The sequence below is a fragment of the Canis lupus genome, chromosome 18 (genome assembly GCF_011100685.1).
Source record: "Canis lupus familiaris isolate Mischka breed German Shepherd chromosome 18, alternate assembly UU_Cfam_GSD_1.0, whole genome shotgun sequence".
In the NCBI taxonomy this organism is placed as follows: Eukaryota; Metazoa; Chordata; class Mammalia; order Carnivora; family Canidae; genus Canis; species Canis lupus.
Window position 1 is genome coordinate 9400144 of NC_049239.1, and position 21388 is coordinate 9421531.

The 21388-nt window shown below is 39.5% G+C and overlaps 1 protein-coding gene across 2 annotated transcripts in view; it reads right to left on the reverse strand.

Moving 5' to 3' along the window:
* SUGCT (succinyl-CoA:glutarate-CoA transferase) overlaps nucleotides 1-21388 on the reverse strand; it is a 714309-nt gene that overhangs the window by 237649 nt on the left and 455272 nt on the right. The window lies entirely within an intron of this gene.

The following is a 21388-nucleotide window of genomic DNA, read 5'->3' on the forward strand; positions in this document are numbered from 1 at the left end:
TGAGAGCCAGAACTAGAACTTGGAAATCTACTACATCACAGTTGGTATCATCTAAAGAGAAGAATTTGGAATAGCAAATCCATTGAGAGAAACTTTGCAACATTCTGAAGACAGAGTTTAAGTTAATAAATAAAAATAATGGATTTTCTTTTCTTTTTCCTTTTTTTTTTTTTTTTTTTTTTACCCATTTTGGCTCCTTGGTAAGTAGACTTTGTAAGTTTATTTGTGAATTCGACTATTGTACTAGAAGTACAAAGGGATATAATTGAGATAAACTAAAAACATAATAAATGAACTAAAAATATACCATTTTCACAAGGGAAACCACAATTTTCTAGGCTATGTTCCCTAGAGCTAGAGAATATACTTCTAATGAGCTTTGAGTAATCACATAAATTGAAAACCTAACCTTGTAATGCCTGATAGTGATCTAAACTACTTAGCTATGTTTTGTATTATACCACAAAACAGTGGTTTGTTCACGAAATGTAACAAAATATCTTGTGTTACTCATACTTTGGCCTTAGGCTTACATGTGTTGAAACCATAATCCCCAACGTATTTCAGAGTATGTTTGGACAACCAAAGTTACTCTATGAAAATGACCCAAAAGGAAAACCCTATTCCATTAAAAACACAAATTGCTAAGAGTTAAATGTTTAAGTATTGCCTAGAGTGTATAAAGAAGATTTAAAATCTAGTGCTCATTTTTCCCACTTAAAAAAAAAAAAAATGAAAAAGGAACTTTCAGGAACCATACAGGAAAGTTGTAAATTAGCTATATCCTGATCTACTTCATATCTGTTGCATTATGTAATGCAGAAGAAATGAGATATTGCAGCCCAACAAAGGGCTGTTTGATACAAGAGCTTCAGACACAGAGAGAAAGAGGCTACCCTGGTTGGCTAATATAGACTTGTCAGCAATGTCAAGGTGATGTCAGGGGTTTCCAATAGACATCACAGTTTGGAGATACTCAAGCCCAAATACCTGAAGCCCATCTTGGGAATGTTTAGCGACATTATCTAGGCTGAAAACTATGGTAGTTAAGAATGTCAGCAGTGGAATCAGATAGAAACTACATTTAAATACCAATTCTGTAATTCACTGGGTCTATGATTCTAGGAAAGTCCCTTCACCTTCTTCCTTCACAGGGTTGAGAGGCTTAAATGAGATGGTATATGTAAAATACTTAGCAAATCTCCTGGTACCTGGTAAGCCTTCACAAGTAGTAATTACTTTTATTATTGTTATTTTATGTTATTTATTATGTTATTTTATTTTATTGTTATTTTATGAATAATCACTAGTGCCATTAGTAACTAATATGGTACCCCTAAATATTAAGGGATCAATAAATGCTTAGTAAATAAATTGAGCTTTGGGGCTAATGGCTGGAAATATTACATTGGTCCACTTATTTATAAAAGAAACCCTCTAAGAACTGCTATTAAAACTCTGGGAAGGATTGGGTTGGTCATCAAATAAGACTGGGAAATCTAAGTTAAACAAAATCAGTATGTTCTTTCCTGCAGAACTTCTCAGAGCCTTTAATGAGACAAAGTGAATTATGAATCTCCTAAAAAGACACAGCCCGCAGTGCTTCTTAAATTTACTGTGCAGTTTCCTCATCTATAAAACATAAAATTTTACAACATGATCTCTAAATTCCTTCCCTCCTTGTTAAGAGATTAGAATTCTAGGCATTTTCCAGAACTAGTTATACATATGAATAGAGATTAAAATGAACATTGATCTCCACCCCCTTGAGATCAAAACAAATTAGATCTTTTTCCATTTTCCCACTGCAAAGCCCACCCGAAAAGAACTGAATCTTTGATGCTTTATCAAGTATATAACTTAATCCTGCCTTTAACTTGCACAGGTCAAGTTCATCAAGATTTAAGTCATTTCTGATTGAATATGACTTTTTGAGAACATGCATTAGATGTGAAAGCTAACAGGTTCCATGAGGACTCGATCATATAGGAGCCCAATTTAAAAAAAAAAAAACAACAAAAAAAACCTTCACTTTTTCAATAGGTTTCTCATTAAGACAAAAATGTTACCCAAATCCATATGCTCGACAACATTTAATATTTAAAAAGCAGGTAATGAAATTGTTACCTAACTCAATTAAGCAAAAGAGGAAGGAGTGTGAGACCTTGCATTTTTGCCTCTCTCCCTCTGTCCACGCAGACTTCCTGGGCTCTCTCACTGATCCCTCAGGCCCCAGCTGGCAGATCCCCAGTCTCCCTGTAAGCCATCCATTTCCCCTCTCTGAGCTCATGACCCATATTTCCGTCTACTTAGGGCACATCCTTACGTGCAGTCACCGTGAATTCAACATGCCCCAGGTTGAATGCCACACTCCTGCTACACCAAAACTTCTTCTGCTCAGCCTGGTATCACTATCATCCACCAGCCAAACTGCCTTCATTCCTCCATCTTCCTCATCCTCCACATCCAGGTCCACCTCCTAAGCAGTTGTCCAGTTAGTCCCTTTCCCAGGATCCCCATTCTTATTTGTTTTTCCTTTTCTATTTCAACAGTTTCTTAAATACTGTAGATACATTAACATTCCTCCACTCTCTATCCATCCTCTACCTTCCTGAGAGATTTCCACAGTGAAGAGCCGTCATTCCCCCTCCTGGCTATAATCTTTCCCTGAGTCCCTTCGCCGGCTGTACAATCTAATCTGCTGGACCCCTTTCTCTCTTCATACCTTTTAATGTTGCAAGTCTAAAAGCCCCTTGGAGACTGAGCATCTCAAGATTCTTAGATATCTCTTCTCTCCTCGCTCTCCTAGGGCTCGACACCACCCTTCACAGTGCCTGGTATATAATAAGTCCCTATTAATGTTTGTTAAATGACTAAAAAAAACAATGCACGAAACCCAAATAAAATGTTAAGCCCTGATACCGGAATAATAATGTTTAGAAAGAGCTAAGTTAAACATAAGGGAAAGCATTCACATATGCCAAAATCTTCCACTCTCCCCCAAATATGCCACGTTAAGTAGAAAATGTGAGTAAGCAACTGATTCTTCCTCTGACTCTATTTACTCTGAGCACAAAGACGTACTTTGATGTGCTGTGCCATTGAACTCCGTGCCATTGCAACATGATTAAAGACACATTCAGCACAGGGAGGAAATGGGGGAGTATGAGGTTGACCGGGGTAGAACATGAAATGAGTTTTTGTTTGCTCAGATTAGACTTAAAATCACCCTCAAAAACTCAAGTCTCTGTTTTCATGACCATCATCTTAGACCAGCAGAGCATCACCCCCAGAAGAAAATCTGCCCCTGTGTTGGCCTAAGCATGACATTCCCCAGGCCAGGTGCTGCGCGGCGGCCGCATGCGTTGCTCTGCCCAGCAGAGGGCGCGCAGCCCCCAATACCTTGCCAGGCCAGGCCACAAAACCGGTGGAGCCAGGGTGAAGTTGTTCAATAAACCAAAGCCTCCAAATCCGGGTCAGCACACCGACCTCCTGTCCTTGCCTGCTCCCTGGCGCTCTGCTCTCAGTGAGGTGTCTGTGAACTTCCAGATCTCAGGCACACCAGTTCTGTTCACTCAGGAGTGTGATGATTTCTTGGAAGAGAAAACCTCAACTCGCTCTGACTTAGCAGGACAGCTACAGAAAAGCATCCCGTGCAGGGTATAACCCATATCCTACTTCCTGATGCCTTCCTTCTAAAGAGTGAGAGAAGGGAATGTAGAGGGAGAGGTTTTCCACATGCCCCTACCCTCCTACCCCCTACCTGAAGAAGATTATTTTCTGCTCTTAATGATTTAGTTTCAGATAGTTGAGGTATCAGAAGTGTGACATTAAGGTCACCAGGCTACTAAAAGGCTGAGTGGGGGGAAAACTCCTTCCTCTGAGTAGATATTTACATTTGATGAGGGTTAACTATTAGAAGAGGAGAAAGAGTATCACATACTCCACATTCTAGAGACAGATGCTTCTGTTGTTACGAGTAAGGGCCAGCGATCTAGAAAGGCAAAATAAAAAATAAGTTGAACAGATTCATGTGGTTCTCAAGGAAACCCACAGTGATTCATTTGAGGAGAACAAAGGAACATCACAGTCCTTATGGGGAGACTGTTAACCCCAAAACCTGCTCAGAGGGAGTAAATAGCAAGGGCCTCTTGTTAATATGCAGAAAGACTGTGTGGGAAAATTGTCTTTTCCCTTCAAAATACACCTCAGGCAGACACGAGAGGTCCATAGAGAATTTTACCCCTGCACTGGGCTTGGGGTAATGGGGAATGGCTGTTGGAAGCCCACAGGTGCTCCTGCCTGGGGACAGAGTGGGGAGCAGGGAGTAGGGAGAGTCAAGCTTGATGTAGCCCGTGGCCAGTCCTACTGTGCAGTATGATCTTATCCCCATGCCAGAAGAAACCACTGGAGAGTTTTAAACAGGGAGTGATGTGATCGGATTTGCATGTTGGGAAGATCACTCTAGAAATGGAAGACAGTGTGGCAGGTTTATGTACATCAAATACAAAATGTTAAATTTCATATTTATTAATTCTGATAAGGCCTTGAAAGATCATAGATTAATTTTTGAAAACCAAAATGTAGCAAGTAAGAATGGCAAGTTTCTTCCATTTCCAGTCTGTTTGCCTTAGCCTGGACCCCAGGCCCCTCTGCCTTGTACAACCCTAGGGGCCAAACTGCAGAGCCCAAGGTCTAGAGCCAGCTGAACTCAGCATAAAATCTCAAGTGATCTAACTTGCAACACTACTTTCCAATTAGAAAAGTACTATTTATTATACAGGAACTTAATTTAATTTCACAAATACTTATGGAGCTGCTATTAGGTTAAACCACTGTACTAGACTCTGCTGAGAACTCTGAGATTAATCAAATGCAACCTCTGTCTTCTAGAAACTCACAGACTTCTTCAAATCAAGTAGAGAGGAAAGCACTCTTTTATGGGTCATCTTTAAGGCAAATAAACATACCGACGAAAGCACTTTTTGTTGTCACTGTGCATTTGTGTCGTTTGTATGAACACATAGTTTGAATATCAAAAAAGTCAAACTTAAATCAATATTTTTTCCTATATTCTTAAATTATATTTCTCCTAAAAGCAGAAGCTGGATATCCTAAAAAAGCAAAACAAAACAAAAAAACAAACAAAAAAACACGAGCATGAAACTAGAAAATAACTGTAAGTGAATAACATACCTAATTCCTCTTAAAATTTACATTCTCAAGAAGCTCAGATGAATGTTTTTTGTTCCCTCACACCTATTTATGCTTAAAATAGTGATGCCAGCCCAATGATTTCAAAATCCTGTTGTTACTACAGGTCTGAGAAGCAGCCATGCAGGGCATTAGGGAGATTCCTGTCACTTTTAGGAATGCAAGTGGGCAAATCCTAAGGGCATCAGTTCTGTCAGAAAGGATGATGGGGCCAATCTAAATAATGGCTAGGATGGCATTGCTAAACCCCGGAAGGGGGACAAAGTGTACCTGGAAATGACTGAAGTAGATGACAAAAAGAACTGAAGATGTCAGAAGATAAGGAAATGGTTCTAGTATATTTTCATGAGGCCAAGAGGACTTCCTACTGCCTCAGTAACTCACATTTTTGAGTTTGTTTGTTTGTCCTCATGCCTGGAGTAAATATAGCCATAGCTTGAGAGTAGACCTATATCCTCACCCTATATTATAGCAGACAGGATTAGGAAACAAAGGAAATCTATTTCAGTCAGCAAAGTTGAGTTGGGATTATTTAGTAGGAACCACGTCTGAAATCCTAAGTATTGTTACATGAAGAGGCCTTCAAAATAATGACATCAATTAACATTTTCGTTTCCGTGCAAAATTAAAATCGTATGTCTACAAAAGGCCAAAGGAACTATTTCTAATTAGATATGCTAGATGCTTTAAAATGAAAACTTCCAGGCAGAGGGCAATTCTGGATTTTCAAATGCACATTGAATTTGGCGACTGGAATGTGTAGATCTGATTTTGTGTGATATTTTCTAGGCTTGGGCTTTGTGTAGCAGAGCTGCTATCCTCCAACACTGTAAGAGTGAAGAGTGAGATACTGCAATAGTCCACATCATGGAATTTTGTGTTAATGAACCACAACATGAAGCCAGGGTATTGTGTGGTTCACATAATTATTTCCGTAACACACCTGAGACCTTCTGAAAATGCTTCTAAGCAGAATTATTGTATCACTCAGAAATCCATTACACCAGCAGTGCATGGATTTGTGGCAAAGACACACATGCTGGGGTGGTCACGGTTCACAGGGGAGCCTGGTGTCTGTAGGCCCAAGATCTCTCCCTTTGGTTCCTGGTCAGATGGGTTAGGAGCTTCAGATCCACACAACAAGACATAAGATAAACTTGAATAACAAGGAATATTGAGAGTGTACATCCAGATGCCAAATACTATATGTTTCTGACTTGTGTCATTATTACCCTGGAAGCTATTTGTTTCCTTTTGTATCATCCAGGCTGGTGTGTTTGTTTTCTTGCTACCATGAGCAGTTCTGTATTTCGTGTAAACATGTGACCTAAAAAACACAGTACTGTCCTCCTCATTCTTTCTGGAATTGGCAGATTCATAGAATCCCATGTATTTTGCTATTAGAATGACAGAGGTACATGTCATGTTTCCACCAGAAAAATATTGGAACAGAGTACAGAACACAGGTACCAAAAAGTGCATGGGAATACCATACATATCAAAGTAAAGATGGTTTCAAAACAAAACAAAGCTGTCTTTAATTAGAAAGTCCTGGGCACCATGCTCACCTCATGGACATACCTACTTCCTTTACACACAATGAATGCCCATTCAACTGAATCTAATCCATAAATTAGGAAAAAAATCTCTGCCTTGACTCTAGAAGTTCTGAATTTGTATGCCCAGTTGACCAAGAAAAGAAAGGTGGTTTACTTTGACTTTAACAAATTCCTACTTTTCCCACAAAGTATTTGAGGTTTGATTTTTTTTTTTTTTTTAAGTAGGCTCCACACCAGGCATAGAGCCCAACACAGGGTGTGGAGCCCAATGCGGGCTCCAAGTCACAACCTGGAGATCAAGACCTGAGCTGAAATGAAGAGTTGGACGCTTAACGGACTGAGCCACCCGGGTGCTCCCCCGGGTGCCCCAAGGCTTGATTTTTCGAATCACATGGGAAGTCAAGTACGAAGTCTCCTGTGTCTCCTCCCAGAGCAAAGGGAATGGGGATTGTTATGACTTCATTCCCTAAACTTCTGTGAATGCCCTGGAGAGTCAGCTGATGCACAGAGGTTCCCTCATAAAGCTTGTGATATTTGCAAAATTAATATCTTGGATGATATCCTGCAAATGATAACCCATTCATCTAGCAACAAAGACATGTTGGATTCCGGAGGGGGGATTTTTTTCAGCATATCCTTTTCAGTTTGGTTAAAGATGACTTGCATGAAGTAGCGTTTAGATGTGCAGGGATCACATTTATACACACCTGATGAATGGGTAGATAAGAACTCTGGCTTTTATGCTTCTATTGTTGGATTTCTTTTTTTTTTTTTTTTTTTTTTTGCTTTTATTTGTTTGGAGGACAGGTTCCTGAAGATGAATAATAAAATGGTTTTGTATACACATCCAGGAAGAGATTGTGACAGTACCTGGTGTAGCTTCCCTACAAAGATATATGCAGGGACCCCAACACCACATGGGCACCTTGAGGGAGTTTGAGGAGCCCCGGTGCCAGCTCTTTTCCTGCAGATGCCAGGATTCCTAGAGCAGGCCCTGGTGGCCACGTAATGCACTATCCCTAACTGTGACCCTGGGGTTTGGCCCCGAGCAAAGGCATGGGGGGGGGCCGAAGTGGGAAAAATAAGAGTGCGACTAGAAACCAGGAATTATTCTAGTGAGTTGACATGGTATTTGAGCTTCTTATGTATTATCCACAATTGTAAGCCTAGAGAAACTTGATTTATAAATAAAAAACCGTTGGGTTTCAAGTGTGTTTCTAGAAAGAGTAAGAGAGTCTTAAGAAAATTAGATGGGCAGTTTGGGGGAAGAGAAAAAAAGGACTTGTAATCAATAAGGTTACTAGGATTACTCAGAATCACAGTCACACAGGAAATCTTGTAAAATGAACCCATCCTGAGGAGGGCTGAACAGCCTTCCGAGGGGCCAGCTTTGGTGCCGAAGTTAATGTAACCCCCAAAGCAAAAGCAAGTAAACCACTGCAATTTGGTGTAAAAAGCATAGCTATCATCTAACCTCCCACGCTTCATTTCCTCGACTTTAAATAAAGACATTCCGAACCCTCCAATTTATAGTCAACAACCTAATTTCCTAATTAATGAGAACGCACAAGCTACCCACAGACTTCTCAAAACACTCCCCCACCCCCACCCTAAGCTGTGGTCTCCTACAGCAAGGACAGTAAGGGGTGGCAAGCCCAGCTCCAGCACCAGCTTCTGAGGCTTCACTGAAAGTATTGGTTTCAACCTCCCTTTCTTGCATCTGACCACAAAGCAGAGCTGCTTCCTGTGGCTTCTGAAATGAGCGGCAGGAACAAGAGACCACATTTTATTCAGAGGGAAGTGAAGAGGAAGGTGAGCCGCATTCAGGCTTCGCTCACAATTTCACCTCTGCAGCTGCCATCACGTTTAGAATTATGGATGGAAAACAAATATGGTCTCAGAGATGATGAAGATGACCTCTTTGGGAATCACTATTCCTTTGTTGGTTTTTTGAAAATCCAATATGCTCCTTCTTTCCAATTCAGCTTAAAGAGAATACTCTCAATTCTAGAAGTCACGTATCACGTGTGAGAAGTTTGGAAATCGGCACGCTGTATACAAAGATACTGTGTTTTGGATGGCAGTTGTCATTCAGCAGTCAAAGTTATCATCTTCTATCACCTGCTTTTCCATCAGATTTCCCAAGTCATATCCTACAGTTATTTCTCACTGCCCGTGCATCCCAACAAACTCCTTTCCAGATGTATGTCTCATGAGATCCTTGCCTGCTCCAAACACCCTGGATTCACCATTTCCTTAACAATTTCATGTCTACTCAAACAGACCTTCTCCTGTTTCCTACTAGGAAAAAAAAATTCATGAACTTTGAGACTCAGCTTAATTATCACTTCTATGAAGCCTCCTTTCAATCACCTTTCACAAGAGTTTCTGGCTTTACAATAATTACATAGTCTGATGTGTATTAGAATTTACTGTGTATGTTTCTGTCTCTGAGCAAGGGTCAAGGCATTGATTTCTTCATCAATGGCCAAGATCACTGGAATCTCCCTGATGAATCATGCCTCTATGATCTACTGACAGACTAGAACATCAAGTGCTCAGAGAGGGACCTGCTATGGACCCATACTTGGGAGAGAGGTATGGTTTCAGTATAGTGGGTGCTGTGGTCCACTTATCCTTTCACACTGCTACAAGTGGGCAACAGCTAAGGGTGTAAGCAGGCATTGAAACAGCTGATGCCTTGACATGTGGCACTACTTGGACCTATGGGGGGGATCTGGACCAGCAAGAGTATTATCATTCTAGAGGACAAAAAAGCTACTTTGTGAGAAACTACCAGCACACTATGTGGCAGACATGAAGAAAAGGCAGTAGTGAACTGATGAGACTTCTCAGTTTTTTAATGACCTTTTTGGATAAAATAAAACACTGCATTTTGGGGGACAAATTGATGGAGAAGGCAGATTAGATAGTGTTTTGAGTGTTCCAAGGTTAGCTGGAAAAATAAGAGAAATATTAGCCGTATCCATCAGGATAGGCTAGATGATACTACAGTAACAACCCCAAATCCCAATGGCTTAAAACAACAAAGATTCATTTTTCTCATGTGCTATATGATGACTTTGGGTCAGTAGTAGACTCTGCTCCTTTTACTCACTCAGGGACCCAGGCTGACAGAGAAGCTACCATCTCAAGCATTTACCAACTCACCATGCTAAAGGGAATGAGAGCTGTGTAGGGTCTCAGGCCCGATATTTAACACTTTGGCTTGGTAATGACATACGCCCTGTGTTCACAACAAGTTGGCCAAATCTAGTCACATAGTCCCATCTCACTGTAGGAGAGCCAAGAAGTGCAGTCCTACCATGTCGCCAGAAGGCAGAAAGCTGGAAATATTTGGTAAACAGCACTGATGACTACCACATGACCTTATTTGTACCCCAAGCTTGTAAAGTAGAGCACAGTTGTTACAATAAATTGAATTGTATTTTACTGAAATAGGTTTTCCTGTTGCTTTAGTTTAAATGAATAGAATGCATATTGTTCATAGATGTTGTGAGAGTCTCTGCATCCAGTTTGAAAGAATCTAGAAAAAACCTACTTGAACCTGAAGTGGCTCAAGTGGACAGTTATTATCTTGAAGAACTTTTGCTAAGGAAGCCTACCGAGACCTGCTCCTGTTGTTTGATAAATACATTGAAAAAAAATAATCCAGCTACTAATAATCAGATTTTTACAAGTTAAGAATTTACTTTTAAAGGAAGGAAAGTCTTATGGAAAACAAAGATCAATTAGAATGGCAAAAATCTACGAAATCCAAGTCCCTCATCTTCCACTTTCCTACTACTTAACTTCAGAGCCTCATAAGCTTATGTATTCCGGTTTTTCTATCCAGATACAGATAAAATTTTTTTCATTCAGTTATCAGATATCCATCTAACATCCACTGGATACAGGCACTGGCTGGACTTCATTCATCTCTTCATTGGTAATACAGATGAAGAGAAAAAAAAAATTGCATGACCCCTTGACCTCATGAATCTTTTTAACCTATTTACCACTAGTGATCAAAATGACTCGTTTCTAAATAATAGGATGTAGTAACACGTTATAAACATCATATGAAAATTACTAAGACTTGGGATCCCTGGATGGCGCAGCAGTTTGGCGCCTGCCTTTGGCCCAGGGCGTGATCCTGGAGACCCTGGATCGAATCCCACGTCAGGCTCCCGGTGCATGGAGCCTGCTTCTCCCTCTGCCTGTGTCTCTGCCTCTCTCTCTCTCTCTCTGTGACTATCATAAATAAATAAAAAAATTAAAAAAAAAAACAAAAAAAAAACAACAAAAAAAAGAAAATTACTAAGACTTTCTCTGGTGTGTTAAATGCACTAGTATATAAGCCCTGAAAGGGAGGTAATAGGCAAAATAAGTGATAGGGAAGATAAGGAATATGAGAGGCAAAGGAACACTTTGACACCTTAGTACAGCAGCTGCAAGATCTTCATCCATCCCTGACCCCAGGACCCCCAGCGTGCAATGAAACACAAGTCCATGTAAAAGATACATAAAGTCAAACCTGTCAGTGTGTGGCCCATTCATGAAAATGAAGCCTCACGTTTGCTTGCTAGCTCATAGGATCTATAAGGGTACTCCTTTGGCTTCCTGGATATTCGGCTTAGAACAATTTGCCCATGTTTTAAAGACTCCAATTTCCTAAACAATGTAAGAAGATTTACACTGCAGTAGCAGCATGCAACATTACCAAAATGTTCTCTGTATCAACGCAAAAGCAGTTCTAGAATTTTCTCCGTGCCTCTGTGGTCCTTTTAATATTGGTGGCACCAACTTGTCTTCCAAGGACTTGGTGTACTCCCAATGCCTATTGTAGTTTTATTTTTTAGCTATTTTTGTTGGAAGGAGTGAGTAAACTATTAAAATACAAAGGATCCTTTTAAAGCTACAAAGAAAATGTGCAAAAAGCAATGAAAAGGATAAGAAATGATTTCTAAATTAAACCGTTTGTTTTATTATTAACAATAACAATAAAGTAAGTCACAGAGCCCATAAGTCCTCCCAGATGAAACATCTGCAGGATTCTCGGGTCTGAAAAGAACCTTAGCTTATAAACATGTCAGTCATGTTCTGAATATAATGAAGATTTCACACTACATGGAAATGTGACTATTTGCCCTTCAACATGTCCAAGATTTAGTGTTATTTTAAGATGATTTTCCTTCCAATTATATGTCCTATTTAGGACACTTTTTTCCATCAACTTTAGGCGGGGGAAAGGTACCAGTAATTGCTTTTGACGAATATAAATTGTTTTAAGCAACTAAGTTTAAGATCATAAGCTACCAACTATTGGTATAAATTCTAAATCCTGGGCAGCCCAGGTGGCTCAGTGGTTTGGTGCCACCTTCAGCCCAGGGACTGATCCCGGAGAGCTGGGATCGAGTCCCACGTTGGGCTCCTTGCAGGGAGCCTGCTTCTCCCTCTGCCTATGTCTCTGCCTTTCTCTGTGTGTCTCTCATGAATAAATAAATAAAATCTTAAAAAAAATTTTAATCCTAACCACCTCACAGATGTGAATAGGCTATGTAAATAGGCTATGATATATATATATATATATATATATATATATATATATATTTTTTTTTTTTTTTTTTTTAATTTGAGAGAGAGAGACCACAAGCAGACCCAGAGATTGTGAACTGAGCTACCCAGGCACCCATAGGCTATGTTATATTTTAACCTTTGTTAGCAAACACTATGTCCATATTTTGGTTACCACATTGCACTTTAAACAAGTTATGACTGCCAAGTGATCCTGAGGCAGAAACTGGTGATAAAGCTATAGCTAGTTCCTCACATTACATTGAAATTTCATGGTATTCTTCTTTTCCATGGCCAAGAAGAAAGGAAGAAGAGACAGGAAAGGAAAGGAAAGGAAAGGAAAGGAAAGGAAAGGAAAGGAAAGGAAAGGAAAGGAAAGGAAAGGAAAGGAAAAGGAGCATATCTTGTAGCCCATGGAGATACACAACATGATGTGAGCTGCCAAAAGTTCCTAAAGTTTCTCCTTTTCCATGCCTCTGTCCAAGAAGTAATATGAGGCCTGGTCCTCTGCCTCTAACATGTCAGTCTTACCAACTTCAACTTGCCAATGAACCACTCCCAACTTTCTATGAAATGCTTTTCAAGGTTCACAGGCTCAACTCCATTTGCTTCTCCACCCAAGGCATTAATGCTCATAATAATATATTATAGCAGAAATTAAAGCAGCACAGTACATTTCCTGAAGCGTCCACAGATGGGACGTGGTAATGGAAAGAATGCGGCCTTTAGCGTCATACAGATCCATCACTTTGCAGCACTATGACCTAGGTCAAATAACTTCACCTTTTTTAGGCGCCCATTTTCATCAACCATAATATGGAGGAGAATAGTTTCATCACAGAATTATGGCAGATGGCATCGAGGATAAGATATTTCAAGATATTTCTTCTTTACAATATTAAGTATATGGAGAACATTCTTTTTCCCAGTGTCTGACCAAAAAATTCCTTCTTTTTTTCATTATCCAGGCAGCAGGCTCGTCCAAGGTAGGAATGATTCAGCAATGACACAGAAAGAGGAAACTGTCAATAAACTACTCCAAGGAGAAAGGATGCATTAAAGGTGTCATCTTCATTCTAAACCCAGCCGAGTGGCCTGACAGCCTGGGATGGGCTGGGGAAGCCCAAGCAGAGGAGACTTTGGGTTTCTTGCCCTATTTCCACCAAAGCAACTGTACTTTGCCCTGTTTTATCCCAACTGTGTATAAGGGTAGAATTACGAAATGCACCAATGATAGCCTAGTTACGAATTCTAGTTGGTGCCACATACCAGGCTGAACTCCTGTGAAGGAGGAAGGCATCTCCTCAGAAAAGGACAGCTGTTCTCACCATGAATAAGCCTGGGAAAGTTTCAGAGTAGGCCAGGCACATCTGGGGCCAAGGTTTGGCCCTGATTCCCAGGCTGGAAGCTGAGTGGCTGTGGTGGAGGAGGATGAGCTGCCCCTGCCATGTGGGGGAGGCTGAGTGAGGTTGGCATTGGCCTAACAGTCTGGACTGGGTCTGGACTTGGGCTTCTTTCCAGAGTCATTCCCTGGGCTATCTTCTCCCACTAGCACCCCTAGATCTCGTGTGTGTCTCATACAAAGTGATGCAGTAGGCTTTGATGGACCCACATCCACCTTTGGAGAAAAGTAATACAATGTCCTTCTTTGGAACCCAAAATGTGGAGTGGTGGTCACTCACTGGGAGAAGGCATCTAGCCTAGCATGCTCTCCCAAGGCAACCATCTGGTGACTTGAAGAGCCTAAGCTAGATAAACAGGAAACAAGGAGAAGGAGGTGCTGATTCTTGGGCATGCATGAGGCAGAAACAGGAAACAAAAACAAAAGCAAAAACAGATTAACACTTTTACAGCATTATATGTGCCAAGTGCTAAGTGCTTTACAATTATTTACTCCTTTAATCCTCACCAGAACTCTACTAGGTAGATATTATCCTGACTTTTCCAAGAAGGAAAGTGAGGTATAAGGAGGTTAAGTAACTCATCCCAAGTAGGGGAATTGAATTGTTAAAGAACATTTTGAGACAGGCTGATTTGCAGCCATTTGACAGGTAGGGGCTCCTGCCATAATGACTGGGTATGAAAGGCAAGCATGATTGTATTTTACAATTTTGCTAAAGGGGATGATATAGTGGGATTTTACAGACATTTTATTTGAAAAAAATGGTTCTGAGATTTTTTTTAACTCAAGAATTTATTTAAGATTTTTTTACTACTCTTTTAGAACATTGTTGTCAAACTTCCTTACCCATGAACCACTCGGACAGGCCAGACTCGTGGGGTGACAACTCTGCATATTTCCCTTTGCCAATGCCCATTTTCCAGTCACTATCTAAATCTACTTATGGGCCCTGCAATCATCATCTGGGGAGTACTGTTCCTACCTCTCTGATGCTGGTTGCTGGGCATGAAGGAGGGTCTGGGTTTGGAGAGGCAAACAGTTAAACCAAGAGAGACACCTGCTTGGATCTCTTGAACTCTAGAACCATGGCAGAGTTGGGGCATTCAGCTACTTCTCTGGTCTGTATTCCAAGGCCAATTCAGCCTCTACCGCCCTGACCTACTAACTGTTCCAGGAGCCACCTGCCTTCTCACCTGGCATGTCCCTCATAATCTTTGTCCTTTTCTCTTTCTGGCACTCAGTCACTTAGAGCCTGGCCCATAGCTATGCTTCTCTCACAGACTCTGATCTAGATTGATCACCTGGCTCTTAACTGTGACCTTAATTCCAAGCAGGATATTTCACGTAGCTTCTTGGAGAGCTTTTTGATGTAAATACAAATGGAAAAATCACTGTTCATAACTGAGAAATGTGTGGAACATTTGACTCTGAACTTCAGTCACCATCCCCAAGACCTAAAGATCAGGCGTAGTAATGAGCTGAAGACCATCCTAACCTCCTTGGTAATGGAAAAACAATAGTGAATGACTGCTACCTTACACAGATTCTTACTCTCTCTTTCTCTCTCTCTCCCTCTCTCTCTGTCTTTGGGATACATCAAAATATCTCCTTAAAACCACATTGAAAATGTTGCCTAACTCAAGGTAAATGCCTCACCAGGAGAACCTTGGCAGAACCCAAATACAGAATCTAAAATCAAATTGGAAAGCCCAAGCAGAACTTTCCTTCAAGTTTACTACACTTTTTCCAAATATGACACAGGGTCCCACTCCATATACATCTCCCTAGGCTAGTAACCTCACTTTTAGAGTGTACAAAGGCCCTTCACCTCCTTATTTCCACTAGCTCTCCGCTGTAAGCTCTTTGGCCACCAGTCCTCTGTCCAGAGCTTCCAGACTTGATCAACGTGAGATAATACACTCTCTCTTCCAGATAACCAGTGATTTTAGGACTTTACATATTCAAAGATGGAAATCCATCATTATTTTATCTTAATCTCTGCCTCAAGGGAATGACAGAGACAATGGGACCAGATCCCTACTTTGGGGCTACAGTTATCTGTAGCTAAACTGGTCCAGCTCATGACTATTGCAATTAGCAATTCACAAAAAAAGAAAATGACCTTAATGAAAATCAAACCCAACTTCTCAACAAGGATTTACATCTGTCCATCAACATTACCAAAGGTTTGCCTTCCAATGTAAGCTTGATACCTCCTACCACACACCTAAATAATTCTGTCCTTTCACAATTTTTCTCTATTTTGTGAAAAGAAATAACTAGAGATGGGTAGAAAAGGCCAAAGAATATATCCAAAATGCTTTAAATCTAGTAGAAGATCTAAAAAAGAAATCATGAAATCAACAAAGTTACCATTTTGTTTTCTGATTTTAAGTTTTCATTAACTGTTCTAAGAAATGTAGGTATGGAGATATTAACATTGCCCTAACACAATTAAGAGTCAACCGGTTCTCCAACCCTACTTATATCTAATCTCTTTCCCCCTTTATATCTATAAAGTGAAAGTACAGGGAGAAAAATAAAGGAGGTAAATATGAAAATGTTGCCTACGATCATAGTCATCAGGATACACACACATGGATATATTATGTATTTAAATAATCTACAAGATTACTAAGCAGGACACCAATTACTGGGTTTATATCAGTTCCAAGCAATTTTATTTCCATTATATAAATTATATCACTCTTTGAAATTTTACTATAAGTAGAGGTAGATATTTAATTATATATTTATTTGTACCACAACAGAAATACCTCCTAGCTATTAAAAAAAAAATATCAGATGTCAGTTTTTTCTGCAAATGTATGCATTATACCACTCAGGATTCTAGGAAAAACAAGTACAAGGCTCAAAGATAAAATCAGAGGAAAAAAAATAACATTCATTCAGGGCTTTGTAGCTAGCAAAGTGTTTTCATATTCACCACCTCAAATTCCACATGAGTAAATGGAATTAAAAAAACAACAACCATATCCTGTAATTTACACTTTCCCTAAGAAGACTATTTTAAGATTAACCAGGATTATTGAAGGATTATTATATATGATATTAGTAAAGCCTAAACCTGAAGAAATGCTTAAAGCAGAAAACCAAGAAAAATGCTTAAACCATAGTCATTAATTAATCGTGTTTACAGTTCTTTATTAAGATTAATTACTTTTTAAGCATAAAACCCTAAGCATTAGAAATGTGATCATGGGAAAGTTATTTAACTACTCTTTATGTCTGTTATAAAACAATTTCTTCAATTATAAAACAGAGATAACCCCTTATCTGCTCATAGACAACAGACTGTACCGTATAATATTTTGACATCCCCTCTGCTTAAATATTTAATATATCTGCGGTTTTATGAACACACAACATGAATGAAGACAAAGTCATGTAAGCCTTTTAGCTAATCAATTCTGCATGACAGCTTTCTTGGAAATATAAAAAGAGGAAACCCGTATCTGCAAAAAGACATCCATTATACTATATTGTCTCTTATAAGTGGCTTGTTGTAAAAACAAGAATTTCATTATGTACTGGGAAATTTTAAAGCAAGCTTTCAAAGGGGCTGGTGACCTCATATGGTAGTTATTCTTCACTTAAACAAAATAAAAAGAAAATGGGATAAATCATATGACATCTTACCATTCAAGTTTAATTAAAATATCTTTTCCTCTTCCACCTCCAGTCTCTTTCCCATGCCAATGGCAAATAAACACCAAGTTGAATAAACATTTACTGTGTCAATTCACATTAAATATAAATTTAACTGCTTTAGACACACACACACACACACACACACATCTCTTTCAAGAGTCTTAAATTCCTACATCACTTTTCTGTTGTGTGTGTGTGTGTATACACATAAATATGTATAATAAATATGAAGATATATTTAGACACAAAAAATTAGAATTATTTATTTTTCAAAATAACCAACCATATTCCCTCCTGCCTTTGTGAAAATAAACTTGGATCTAACTGTAACTCTTTCTTTCTTTTTCAGTCAAGTTTATTGAAGTACAGTTCACATACAGTGAAATTCACCCTTTCTGGTTTGGGTGTCTATGAGTTTGACAAATACAGGGTCAGGTAACCATCACCACAATCAAAAGATACTCTATTTCATCATGCCTCCAAATTTTCTTATTTTTTCTAAAGTAAATATCGGCCCTTCACCCCTAACTCATGGCAGCCATTGGTCTGTTTCCTGTCCCTACGATTTTGGCTTTTCTAGAATGTCATATGAAGTAATCATACAGTATGCAGCTCTTTATATCTGGCTTCTTCCATTTAGCATAAGGTATTTGAGACTCCCCCATAGTGTTTACATTTATCTGTAATTCTGTAACTGTTTATATTGTTAAAGAGTATTCCATTGGTTGGGTATGTTGCATTATCTGTTTACTCATTTAACAGATCAAGGACATTTGGGGATTTTTCTACTTGTGAGTCTTTCTTCGCATGTCAAAGTATTAGACAGTATAGTATAGTGGGTAAGAGCATAAATTTTTGAGCTAGACAGACCTTAATTCAAAGCCAAGTTCTGCCATATATTAATATGTTCCCTTAGGCAAATTATTTGCATTTTCTGAGTCATAATACTGCCATGAAGATTAAATTAGTGTGTGACTTGTAGTATTGGCTAATATCTTCTATAATTATTATTATTATTATTATTATTACTATTATTATTATCTCTAGTTCTCAAATTCTGTTTTACTTCTAGTCTTCAAATATTACTCAGCCATTAGAAACGACAAATACCCACCATTTGCTTCAACGTGGATGGAACTGGAGGGTATTATGCTGAGTGAAATAAGTCAATCAGAGAAGGACAGACATTATATGGTCTCATTCATTTGGGGAATATAAATGATAGTGAAAGGGAATAGAAGGGAAGGGAGAAGAAATGGGTGGGAAATATCAGAAAGGGAGACAGAGCATGAAGACTCCTAACTCTGGGAAACGAACTAGAGGTGGTGGAAGGGGAGGAGGGCGGGGGGTGGCGGTGAATGGGTGACAGGCACTGAGGGGGGCCCTTGACGGGATGAGCACTGGGTGTTATTCTGTATGTTGGCAAATTGAACACCAATAAAAAATAAATTTATTATTATAAAAAAAATTTATCCCAAACAATATGTTCAACCACTTCAGAGCTTCTACTATATCTCTTCACTTAAAATACATCACTCCTTCTTTCAAGATCCAAGTTTATCTTCCCTCACGAGGAAGGCCACATGTTCCAATTCATAGTCCACATAGATCTTTCCATTTTCCACACTTCTGTAGCACCCATTATCCAATCTGGCAGCAACCACCCACATGAGACTTTTCAATGTTAAATTAATTACAGTTTCAAATTTCAACCCCATTCCTCAGTCACAGTAGCCACATTTCAAGTGCATAACTTGAAAAGTGGCTAGTGGCTGCCATATTGGACAATGAAGATACCGCATGCCTCATTCATTTTATTTCACTTTACTTCATTGTGCTTTGAAGATACTGTGATGTTCATAAATTGAAGGTTTGTGGCAACCCTGTACTGAGCAAGATTATCCCTGGCATTTCCAGCAACATTTGCTCACTTGGTGTCTCTGTCTCACTTCAGTAATTCTTGCAATATTTCAAACTTTTTCATTATTATTGCACTTGTTATGGTGATCTGTGATCAGTGATCTTTGATGTAACTATTGTAATTGTTTTGCGGCACCGTGAACTGCGCCCATATGATATGATGAGCTTAGTAACAAATGTGTGTGTTCTGACTGCCTCAGCGATCCACCATTCTCCCAGTAACCCGCCCCCTTGAACTTCTCTATTTCCTGAGATGCAAAAATATTAAAATTAACCCAATTAGAACCCTACAATGGCCGCTAAGTGTTCAAGTGAAAGGAAGAGTTGCACGCCCCTCACTTTAAATCAAAAGCTAAAAATGATTAAGCTTAGCGAGGAAGGCATGTCAAAAGCCAATATAGGCCAAATGCTAGGTCTTTTGGAGCCAAAAAGTTAGCCAAGCTATAGATACAAAGGAAAAGTTCTTGAAGGAAACTAAAAGTGCTACTCCAGTGAACACATGAATGATGAGAAAGAAAAACAGCCTTATTGCTGATATGAAGAAAGTTTCAGCGGTCTGGATAGAAGATCAAACCAGCCACAACATTCCCTTAAGCCAAAGCCTAATCCAGAGCAAAGCCCTAACTCTCTTCAGTTCTGTGAAGCCTGAGAGAGGTGAGGAAAGCTGCAAAAGAAAGGTTTGAAGCTGGCAGAGGTTGGTTCATGAGGTTTAAGGAAAGAAGCCATCTCCAACATCAAAAGTGAAGGTGAAGTGGTAAGTACTGATGGAGAAGCTGCAGCAAGTTATCCAGAAGATCTAGCTGAGATACTAAGTGATGGTGGCTACATTAACCTACAGATTTTCCATGTAGACAGAACAGCCATCTACTGGAAGAGGATGCTAGGAATTCTATAGCTGGAGAAAAGTCAAGGCCTGGTTTCAAAGTTTCAAAGGATAGGCTGGCTTCTAGGGGCTAATGCAGCTGCTGGCTTTAAGTTGAAGCCAATGTTCATTCATCATTCTGAAAATCTTAGGGGCCTTAAGAATTATACTAAATCTACTCTACCTGTGCTCTATACATGGAACAACAAAGCCTGGATAGCCCCACATCTGTTTCCAACATGGTTAACTAAATATTTTAAGCCCACTGTTGAGACCTACTGCTCCAAAGAAGAAATTCCTTTCAAAATGTGACTGCTCATTGACAAAGCACCTGGTCACTGATAAAGATGGACAATGAAATGTCCATCCTACCCTGTAAACATCCATTCTGCAGCCCAAAGACCAAGAAGTAATTTTGACGTTCAAGTCTTATTATTTAAAAATATGTTTCATAAGGCTAGAGCTGCCATAGTGATTCCTCTGATAAATCCGGACAAAGAAATCGAAACCTTTCTGGAAAGGATTCACTGTTTTAGCTGCCATGAAGAATATTTGTGATTTGTGGGAAGAGGTCAAAATATCAACATTAACAGGAGTTTGGAAGAAGTTGATTCCAACCCTCATAGATGACTTTGAGGAGTTCAAGACTTTGGTGGAGGAAGTAAGTGCAGATGAGGTGGAAACAGCAGAGCTAGGATTAAAAGTGGAGCCTAAAGATGTGACTGCAATGCGGCAATCTCGTGATAAAACTTCAATGAATGAGGAGTTGCTTCTGATGCAAGAGCCAAGAAAATGGTTTCTTGAGATGGAATCTACTCCTGGTGAAGATGCTGTGAAGGCTGTGGAAATGAAAACAAAGGATTTAGAATATCACATAAACCTAGATGACAAACAGCATCGGGTTGGAGAGAATGGGCTCCAGTTTTGAAACTAGGTCTCCTGTGGGTATAATGCTATCAAACAGCATCACATGCACCAGAGAAATTGTTCTTGAAAAGAAGAGTCAATTGATGCAGCAAAAGTTCGTTGTTGTCTTATTTTAAGAAATTGTCCCAGGCAGCCCAGCCTTCAGCAACCGCCACCCTGGTCAGTCAGTGGCCATCAGTATCAGGCAAGATGCTCCACCAGCAACAAGACTATGACTCCCTGAGAGCTCAGATGATCATAAGCACCTTTTAGACA